The 10834-nt window shown below is 48.3% G+C and overlaps 1 long non-coding RNA gene across 2 annotated transcripts; it reads left to right on the forward strand.

The window, feature by feature from the left end:
• Positions 1 to 3876: 3876 nt before the first annotated feature.
• LOC131275842 (uncharacterized) lies at positions 3877 to 10453 on the forward strand. Of its 2 annotated transcripts, none has more exons than XR_009183303.1 (3): positions 3877 to 4038; positions 7598 to 7693; positions 9993 to 10453. It is a non-coding gene; the product is annotated as an uncharacterized lncRNA (long non-coding RNA). The 2 variants fall into 2 exon arrangements; XR_009183305.2 differs by lacking the exon at positions 9993 to 10453 and adding an exon at positions 9471 to 9562.
• Positions 10454 to 10834: the final 381 nt, after the last annotated feature.

Raw genomic sequence — 10834 nt, forward strand, 5'->3', positions numbered from 1 at the left:
ATGAATAAACAAACTCTTAAAAAAATTTTTTTGGAACATGCACATGGAAAAATGTCCAAATGGTACCAAAAGGTGCATGGGGAAAAATCAGTGCTCCATACTTCTGTCCCACCGCCTGCCCTTCCCCTGCTCCTCTGCACACAGCCCAGCCCCGGCCCACATCCCACGATGAGGGGAAAGGAAAAAAACCTCTCTAAGAAGGCAGGTTTATTTTGCTTCCCTTCATTGGCAAGGCAACCCTTGTAAAGTTTTCCTGAAGAACAACCACGTGTGAGGAAGGCTGGCCTTGGGTAAGTCAAATCCCACCATTTCCCTTCAGGAGGGCATCCTTTGAGGGAGCTATCTAACAGTATTTGTAACCTTTTGGAACAAGCTGAAATCCAAGTTGGAGAAGAGCATCTGTGGTCTGCGACCATTGCTGTGAAAGAGAGAGAAGGGGGTGAAACATCTCCGTTGTTTTTATTTTTTTCTGTCTGGTTGCGTCATCGTCGTTTTGGTGCTTCGTTTCGCAGCTCAGGGGCCTGTGCCTCTGCGCGCCAGTCCGGTGTGTCTTTTTTCCCTTTTTACTAGGAAGTCCTGGGGATCGAACCCGGGTCCTCCACACCGTAAACAGGAGCTCCACTGCTTGAGCCACAGGCGCTTTCCTACGCTGGTGTTTGTATGTACGTATCTGTACAGATCCGGAAGGAATGCAGAAACCAGGCTCTGCTCTGGTTGTTTTCCCTCTTGCCATACTTATTTCCTGTGTTCTGAAAACTTCTGGAAATAACCTCTGGTTACAGGTGCTGGGGAAGCAGTGACATCCCCTGGAAACGGGTGGTCAGGGGAGGTCAAATTTGGTGCTCCAGCAGACCTCGAGACCAGGACTCAAGTGCCCTCAGTTTACCTGGGAGACGATCCAGGAGGCACCAGTTGGGAAGTGAGGCAGGAAGGGGAGGTGCAGGTCCAGGGCTTGCTCTGAGCAGGTTGCTGCTGGGTTGAGCAGGGCTCCACCCACAGGGAAGCGCTAGGAGGTGGTGGCCAGCGCAGCTAGCAGGTGTCCCACCAGAGCAGCCCAGTGGCCCTTGAACCAGCGCCCACAGCCTTCCGTTGAGCGCTGCCCCGGGGACAGGGTGGCTGACTCCCTGGCACTTTGGAAGGTCCTGGCATCTGCATGTAGGCAGAGTGGGCTCCATCTACCAGGGAAAGCCCTCCAGCTTTCTCGAAGCCGGCTGGAGCACCCAGTGTTGGTCAGGTCCCACAGAGGACCGTGGCAAAGCCGGTCTGCAGAGCCTTGACCACCCCTCATGGGGCCCTAATTTCTAAGGGGCAGCAGAACTCGGTGGCAGGAGTGGGATGCTGGGCCCAGACCGCCCGTGGTTGTATCTTGCCCCTGCCACTTTCTAGCTGTGAGATCGTGGGCAAGATGTTTCTTTCTTTATTTGAATACATTTTTATTGAAGAATAACATAGAGAAAGTCCCTGAATCACAAACTCAGCAAACTTTCCCACAAGGAACACATCTGTGCAGCCAGCACCCTCTTCAAGAAATAGAGGCAGTGAGCATCCCAGGAAGCCCCTCTCCGGCCCCTCCTGACCTCCAACACCATGGATTTTAGCGTTCTCTGCTTCCCCACTTTCTATCCATCAGTCATGCAGTAGGGCCCCGGCGTGTGCTTCTTTCATTCAATCTCGTGTGTCTAAGATTCACCCATGTCACTAAGTGTGCCTATAGTCCCTTTTTAAAAACTGCTGAGCCGTGTTCTATCAGATCTGGATTCTTTCCAGCTTGGGGCTATTCCAAATAGTGCTTCTCAGAATCTGTTTGTACATTGGGATCGGCAGAAGCCCCTTTCTGTGCCTTGGTATTTGCTGGCGTCTTGTTCCAGTTTGCTGTGATGCAGTGTCTTGCACACAGCAGGTGCTTTATAAATGTTTGTGGCATCAAAAGGCAGGGCAAATCCAGAGACAGAGAAACAGCCCGTGTTGCCTTTGGCCTCTGATTCGCTTGACCTGCTCCGTCATGCTGGACTTGGGGCCCCAACCCCCTGGTTGTGGAGGGAAAGCTGCCCACTGGGGACTGAGAAGAGGACGCATGAGGAGATACCGCTGAGTGTGGGGCGAGTCTCCACAGCCAACCTCCCACGTGGGCCCAGGCAGGCAGGCACCCGCCAGTGGCCGCTGAGGAGCCCTCTTTTACTTTGGGAAAAAGAAATTCTTCCAGACCTGTGAGTGAGCTAATCACAAGAAACATCTGTGACCTCCTAAAAATATCTGCTTCATACCATTTTGTGGAGCACAATATTTATATAGCCCAGCAGCATAATTAAATTGATGTTTAGTTAACTCTTGGAAACAACTGGAGGCTCCCCAAAGCCCACGGCCAGATTTATAGACTGTGCCTAAAGTGAACTGGGAAGGTTCCCACAGGGTGGGGCCCCGCAGGGGCCACAGGGAGGCAGAGGTGGGGAGCGGGGGGGTCGCGGGATTCAGGAAAATGCCATGCCGGGAGGCTCAGAGGCAGCTGGGATGGCGGTTATTTCCATGTTCCTCTCTGCAGCCTCTGGAATGCCATCCCCTGCCGAGGAAGGGTTTTCCCTTAAGGAATCGGCGGCAAGTGTCTCATTTCAAAGTGCCTTTTTGTTTTGTATCTGCAGAGGTCAAGTGGGGGTAATGGTAGATTTTTCTGGAGATGTTCATGCTTAGTTCCAGGGAAACTGCATGTATTAATTGGGGTTTTAGCTAGCAGGGGCTGGAGCTGTGCGCCTCCTCCGTCTCCTCGCAGATAAAGAGCAGAGAGAGCATCGCCGAAGCCATTTTTAAGGCAAAGGGGTCACGTGGCTTTTCAGCCGAGCAAGTTCTGTGTTGGAGCCCCCAGAGGCCTGCGAGGAGGACTGAAGCCCATTATGGGAAGCGCCTGCTTTGGGCTCTCTTCTGGGACTTCAAGGACTCCATCCCGACATTTGAGTCTTTTCAGGGGTGCTGGTGGGGGGAGGGGGAGGGGAGGATTCCTAAGGGCCTCTGGGGTAGTTTCCTGTAAGTCTGGGGTTGGGAAGGCAGCGCCCTCTGACCACCCCTTCCTTTGGAATCTTGCTCTTCACTTGAGCAAAAGGGACAACGTGTTGATGTTGCCAGCCCCCAAGCATGTATCCATTTGTTCTTTTATTCATTTGTTTGTTCACTCATTTGGCTGAGGACCTACTGCATGGTTGGCTCTGGGTAGAATATAAGGATGCACCACTGAACCAAATGGATATTGCCCTGTGCTGATGGAGCTTCCAGGGCCGTGCTTGGCTACACACTGTAGTGAACGTTCAGAAGGAAAAGCCGAGGAGCTCTTGTAGGCTGGGTGGAGAATCAGGGAAGTGCTCCTGAGCAATGAAATCAGAGGAATGAGTGGGAGGTAACTCGAGGTAGGGCAGAGATGAGACCATTCCAGGCAGAAGCAGTGTGTGCAAATGCCCTGTGGCTGAGAAGAGCAGAATAAGCTCCAGGAACTGGAGACAAGGCCAGTGGGGATGAAGTACAGAGGTCAGTGGTAGATGGTGGCAGAAGAAGGGGCTGGAGAGGCAGGAGCCAGCCAGGGCATAGCCTTGTAGGCTGTGGGCTGGAGTTTGCTCTACATTCTCCCATGTTCTGGGACTGTGACTCCCCTGCTGGGGTCGAGACACCATGCTGGTTCCACCCTATCCTGGGGACAGGGTTGGGTTGGCCAATGGCACTCTCCAAGCCAGATTCAAAGACTGGGATTGCCAGCAGCTGGAATTCCCAGAAGGAGCAAGGTTTTCCCCTTTCTTGAGATCTGCGTCCCCAGACTCCCCTAGGTTCTGACAGTGTCCCTCATGATGAAAGCTGCTCTATGATGTCACTGAAGGGACAATTTTACCAAGACCTGGACCCAAGATTCTGCTCCAGGAAACCGAGCGCTTCATGTCCAGCCCCCACGCTAATGGAACAAGGGCGGAGATATCTGAGGGACAAAGGAAAACCATCCACTTGTATTTTCCAGTGGTGCTACCTTTTCTTCTGCATCTAAAGGAATCGACAGGCCATAAACAGGTGAATATAAACCAGGTGTAAGGGTGCGATAGGTGGGGGGCCGGTGGGGAGCATGTTGGAAGAGGGAGGGTGCTGATGGCATCCTGTTCTACCACCACCAGAGCTGCAACTCAGCCCTTTGCTCTTTGGTGGCCTCTCTGTCTTCAGTCCCACAATGGTGGGGGGAGGGGAGAGTGACCCCACATGATCTCCATTTCCTTTGGATATTACTCATTCTAAAATCAATGGATAGTATTTGGAAGTTAGTGGGGAGAGGGGAGGTCAGCTCAGTGTAAAGGTGACATTTTGGAGAAACTGTCTATGGCTAAGGGGGTATTGTTCATAGGCACTGAGTTAAATGCTAAGCATGTATCACCTAATTTCCTTGTCACCCCATCTATGGGAGACGGACTATCATTATTCCCAATTACACTGGGGGGTTAAGACCCACAGAGGTTTGTGTACCAAAAAGATGATGGTGCATCCGCTCACTTTCAACACAGGTAATTAAAAAGAAATTATGCTGGACCATAAGTCAAGTGCAAGGCAGGCCAACCCAGCTCTGGTTTTTTTCCTCCATGATGACTAGTTGGATGTCTGCTTTGAAAACACTATTAAGTATAGCACTGGTTGGTTTTTATTTGAATTTGAATTATGTGATTCTGAAATAGCTTAATATAAAATATTAACCAATCTGCTGTTTATGATCCAAATGTAAACTAGGATACCAAGAAAGTAAAAATTGCTTGGGAATGAAATAATTTCAAAACCAACAAAATAGGGTGGAGAGGAAGTTGTGTTTAAGGTGTTGGCCGTGGCAGGGGGTCCCCTCACAGCTGGTAAAGAGAAAACTTACTGTCTGTTCTAAGTCCTCTGGAAAAGCTGGTCTTGATTTACATGACACAGGTCTTCAGGAAAGCATCTTTCCAATAAATACAACTGGCATGTGGCAAATTATTTTGGAAAATGAAGCCAAGTTGCCTGAGGCCATGGCAGCTCCTGGCTCTGCCTGCTGGGTCACCAGGGAAAGAGCGTGAGGTCCTGATGGAGCTGAGGTTTGAAAACGGGGTCTGTCTCCAAAAGTCTTGTTTTTTTTTTTTTTTTTTTAAAGATTTATTTATTTATTTATTCCCCCCCCTCCCCCGGTTGTCTGTTCTCTGTGTCTATTTGCTGCGTCTTGTTTCTTTGTCCGCTTCTGTTGTCGTCAGCGGCACCGGAAGTGTGGGCGGCGCCATTCCTGGGCAGGCTGCACTTTCTTTCGGGCTGGGCGGCTCTCCTTATGGGGTGCACTCCTTGCGCTTGGGGCTCCCCTACGTGGGGGACACCCGTGCGTGGCAGGGCACTCCTTGCGCGCATCAGCACTGCGCATGGGCCAGCTCCACACAGGTCAAGGAGGCCCGGGGTTTGAACCGCGGACCTCCCATGTGGTCGACGGACGCCCTAACCACTGGGCCAAGTCCGTTTCCCTCCAAAGGTCTTGTTGAGAGAGTTTAGGGTCCCCGACCTTCTGCCATAGAATAGTATTTTTAAAAAATCAAAGTGCTAGATAGTGGTTTGAAATTTGTCTAATCCAGGGCCTTTGGGAGTTGATTCGACTGAGAGCCAGAGAACTGAACACTGGTCACAGTGCTTCTGAGGCTTCGCCAGTTTCCCAGGGACTCGCTAGAAGGTGGCCTCAGCTCCGTTACAGGCTGGGTTCCAGCCTCGCTGTGTGGCCAGCAAGAGGTCCCTTTCCCTCCCTGGGCTCCAGCCTCTCCTCTCCCAGCTACTCTTAGGAGTTGTATTAGGTAGCTTTTACGTTCCTCCCAGCTCTAAAAAAACTTCTTGGACTCTGCTTCCAACCTCTCTTCACTGGTTGCTTTTCTTCCCGTGCCTCCTCTGGAGGAAATTGGGGTGTTGGTAGGGAACACAGCCCCATAAAGGATGGGGTGCTAAATGAAACAGGAATGCAGAGGCAATCATTTTCTAAGGTCAGTTTGTTTAGCAAAGAACAGAAACAATTTCTTTCTCTCTGTTTTAGTTTGCCAAAGGCTTGCTAGTGCCAAGTACCAGAAATGGGTTGGCTTTTATAATGGGGATTTTATTTAGGGTAAAAGCTTACAGTTCCAAGGCTGTGAAATATCCAGATCAAGGCACCATCAGTGGTGCCTTCTCACCAAGGTTGGCTACTGTTGATCCTGTTGTCTGGCCATGTGGTGAGGCAAGATGGCCGCCGGTCTCTATGGAAGTCCCTGCCTTCCCCACCAGAATCTACAGTGTCCTGGAGCTCAGCTGTGGGCAACCAGGCCTAGGACTTGTCTCTTTCCGGGCCTCCGCTCTCAGTCTTGGCTGCTCTGCTTTCTTCCTGAGTTCAGCTGCAAGCTGTCAGGCATGTGGCTCATTTCTCAGCTCTTTGAAATTCTTGGGGCTGCCTCTCCTTGAGTTCAGCTGTGGGTGAAACTGGAGTCCTTTCTCTGACATGGCAGGACCAAAATGGTCCTTTCTTTCTGTGTCTCCTTTTATACAGACCCAGCAAGAGGAAGGAGACTCAACCTGATGATACTCACTAAAGTCATCAAGTGAAAAGCTTCTCAGATGCACAGGAAAGGATTAGTTCAAAAAACATAATCTTCTTCTTTTTGGGATTCATAAAAGAACTTGAAACTACCATACCTTCCCTTCTTCCTTTTTTCTTTCTTCTCTTCTTTTCTTTCTCTCCCTCCCTTCCTTTTTGTATCAGGGTTCAAGAGAACTGTGTATGATGAATTTTAATTTTTCATTCCAAAGAATCATCCAAAAGATGTTCATCTATTTTCACACCCACACAGCACATAAAACACAATACACACACCCATGCATGTGTCCACACACTGCACACCCCTGGGGACGCAAGCCTCAGAATCAGCTGACATCAGTGAGCTGGTTCAGTTGGCCAGCCTTGAACAGGAGTCAGGCAGAAGCTTGGGTGGGAGGCACCTGGAAGAAATCTATTTTGGGAGTTTATATACATAGGGCCTTGGAAAACTTTCTGAAATGTCACTGACCAGTTTGGCTGACATATTAATTGGTCTTCTATTTAAGTTTTCCTCATTTTGAGCAGCAATCATATATAGTTAGAAATCAGGCTTTCTCACATGGTCCTAAGTTTCAATCTGAAGTTGGGTGCCAGTGTCTTCCCTGAGTGGCAGGGTACCAATTACTTTTAGCCAGAAAACATTGTGCCACAGGCTTCACATACCCCTAGGCTTGGTGGGGTAACTTGGCTTTGCTCCTTTAGCCCCTCATCCCCTCCTCCTTTTCAGACCAGCGGGCTAGTGTAGGCAGGCTCTTCCCACAGTAATGGCGGCTGGAGACTGTTTCAACTTTGTGCTTACCTTTCTGTGTTAACGTCTCACTGGCCAGACCCAGTCAGCCTTAGGAGATTGGGTTCGAAGTTGGGGAGGGAGTGAACCTGTCAGGACAAGAATTTGCCTCAGGCAGGCTTCTCTCAGTTGTGTCTTTGCTGCTACCTTAATTATTGTCAGCCTCCACTATTGTAATTTACTAGTTGCGGTGGTTTTAATCTATGTTTGCAAATTCTTTGATACTGGTGCCCATCAAGGTGGAGAACCAAGAGAGACATGCTACAGGGGCTGGTTGAGGCTTCCCAAATGCGGTCTGCAAGAACTGCCAGCTGAGTCCAGTTAACCCCAGATAGGTGAGCAAAAGAAATGTGAAATTGGAATGATAAATGATTTTACTGTTTTGATTTGCTTGAGCTTCCTTTCTATCCAGGGAATTATAGAGAAGAAAAGGAGGTTAACTGAAACAGGCTGGCATACCAGTAATCCTCTGCGGTGGTGATAAAACCCCTTCCCTTTGTTTCAAGCAGCCATAAAAGCTGCTCCCCCAACTCAAATTTTTGAGCAGAAACCTCTTTTGGTGCTGCTCCTGCATTAATGCAACTTTAGCTCAATAAACTTGCTCTGCACTCTCCCCCCCACCTCCAGCCTTTTAAAAGTCTGTTTATTTTAATTTCAGCACAACAGAAAAGATTGTCCCAGTTTTAAGCTGTTGTTGTGGGACACTTCACATGCAATGTTAGATCAATGGGAATGCAGGTTCAGATGTCTGACAAGGAGGGGGACTTGGGATTGACTTGCAGCTGCACCTCTCACCACCCAGTCTGTGACCTTGGGTCAGTCCTGTGACCCCTCTGAGCCTCAGTTTATTCCTCTCTAATAATGGAGGTCATGTTCCCTGTCTCCTAAACATGGTCACTGTCAAATCAAATGTCCGGCACAGGACTCGGAACATAGCAGGTTCTCAGTGAGTAGTGATTGAGTAAATCACCACTTAGACTGAAAGTGGGCTCATAGTGTGTAAGGAGTGTAGACTGGTGGGGAGAGATGGAGAGTTCCAAGAGGGCAAAGCTGGAGGGACTGAAACAGTACCATGGGTTAACTGAGCTATAAATTAGAGATTGCTGGATGTGTGTGTGCACATGTGTGTACCTGTGCATGCATGTGCATATATGTGTGCATGTAAATCATCTTTAAAAAGGAAGCAGACACCTTTCCAGGCCTTGATTGATATGTGTGAAGCTCATTCCCTGCAGCTCTCTGGGGAGCTCTTTTTTGTTTGTAGTGTTTTATTTCATTATATTATTGTGACATACAATAAAGTTTGTTCTGGGCATCATTTTACGCTGATGAAAGCAGAGGATAGAGATCAGTATAGTCTCCTTTCTTCAGATTCTGTTCCCAGCCTGTTTAATTTTCTCCCCATTGTCATCAACCCAAAGGGATCCTCCTATAATGGAAAAAATATTGAATTCCCATCCTGGGAAGTCCTGCTACATTCTCTAATAAAGGAGAAAGAATTCCATGAGTACATGGGCAGTGCCTAGCAAAGAAGGGCAGACCATTACACCAGACCCTTAATATTGTTGGTTGTACTTATGAACCTTTTCTAGTGAAATTGAAATTTAGCCTAGTACTATATATTGCCTAAGAGTTACCTCCTGAAAACTTCCTTGTTGCTCAAATGTGGCCTCTCTCTAAGCTAAACTCAGCATATAAACTCACTATCTCCGCCCTCCCCCCCTCTCCCATTCTGGTGTGGGACATGACTCCCAGGGAAGAGCCTCATTGGCACAAAGGGATTATTACCAAGCACTGACTAACGATGAATCTGGAAAAAGACCTTGACCAAAAGTGGGAAATATTAAATACAAATGAGTTTTTATGGCTAAGAGACTTCAAAGTTAGGAGGTCATTCCAGAGGTAATACTTACACACATCTCAGCAGGATCTCATTTACTGCCACAGTAAACAGTGCCTCAAACAGTGGGCTCCTGAGGCCTCTAGAGATATCTAGACATTATAGGCAGGGCAAATAATCTCAGGAATTTGGCATCCTGTCAATGGCCTTATTTTGAAATATATGCTCTCCAATGTAACAGAGTTAGACTCATTTATAATTTCCCTATACAGGAAAGCGGACATGGCTCAACTGATAGAGCATCTGTCTACCATATGGAGGGCCCAGAGTTTGATCCCCAGGGCCTCCTAACCCGTGTGGTAAGCTGGCCCACGCGCAAAGCTGCCTTGCGCAAGGAGTGCCCTGCCACTCAGGGGTGCCCCCATGTAGGAGTGCCCCATGCGCAAGGTGTGTGCCCCGCAAGGAGAGCCACCCCATGTGAAAAAAAGCACAGCCCACCCAGGAGCGGTGCCGCATACATGGAGAGCTGATGCAGCAAGATGATGCAACAAAAAAGAGACATAGTTTCCCAGTGCAGCTGGATAATGCAAGCAGATGCAGAAGAACACACAACAAATGGACACTGAGAGCAGACAATGGGGGGAAGGGGAGAGAAATAAATAAAATAAATCTTAAAAAAAAATTTCTCTACACATGGCTCTTCTGTCCCTTTTATTTAACCTATACTTGTTAAATATATACCCCAGAGACTTAAATCTTTGTTCATATGCTGGTTTTGCCCTGTATCTCAGCAGAGTTGCAACACCTACTCACCAGATCATTGAACTCACTCAGGACAACTAACAAAAGGATGATGATGGATGGAAGTGAAGAGTGTCTGCAACAGCAAGCAATATAGTTCCATCCCTCTGCCCCATGGGATCTAAGCCCCCTCTCAATCAGAGACAGGGTGGGCATCACCATCCCCAAATCCTCAGGATTGGAGAATGAACAAACACAAGGGGGGAATGCAGCAATGGACTAAAGTAGACTTATTATTATTCTAGCAGTGAAAGAACTTGTAACAGTGATATAAAAGCAGTGGCCACTAGAGGTTCTAAGGGGAGGGAGATGGAGGGAGAGGTACAACATGGAGGCATTTTTTGGGACATTGGAATTGTACTGCATGATATTGCAACAACAGATACAGGCCATTATACATTTTGTCAAAACCTATAAAATTGTGCAGGGCAAAGTGTAATCTATAGTCCTTGGGTAGTGCAATGCTTCAAAATATGTTTGTCAATTATAAGAAATATACCACACTAATGAAAGATGTTAATGTGGCAAAATACGGGAAGTGGAGGAGGTGGGGTATATAGGAATCCCCCACATATATTAAAAAAATTTTTTTTTCTCCTCTTCCCTGCCCCCCATTGTCTCTGTGTGTTCTTCTATGTCTGCTTGCATTCTTGTCATGTGGCACCGGGAATCTATGTCTCTTTTTATTGCGTCATCTTGCTGTGTCAGCAATCCGTGTATGCGGTGCCACTCCTGGGTGGGCTGCACTTTTTTCACGTGGGGTGGCTCTCCTTGCAGGGTACACTCCTTGTGTGTGGGGCACCCCTATACAGGGGCACCCCTGAGTGGCAGGGCA

Source organism: Dasypus novemcinctus, chromosome 24 (genome assembly GCF_030445035.2).
Source record: "Dasypus novemcinctus isolate mDasNov1 chromosome 24, mDasNov1.1.hap2, whole genome shotgun sequence".
In the NCBI taxonomy this organism is placed as follows: domain Eukaryota; kingdom Metazoa; phylum Chordata; class Mammalia; order Cingulata; family Dasypodidae; genus Dasypus; species Dasypus novemcinctus.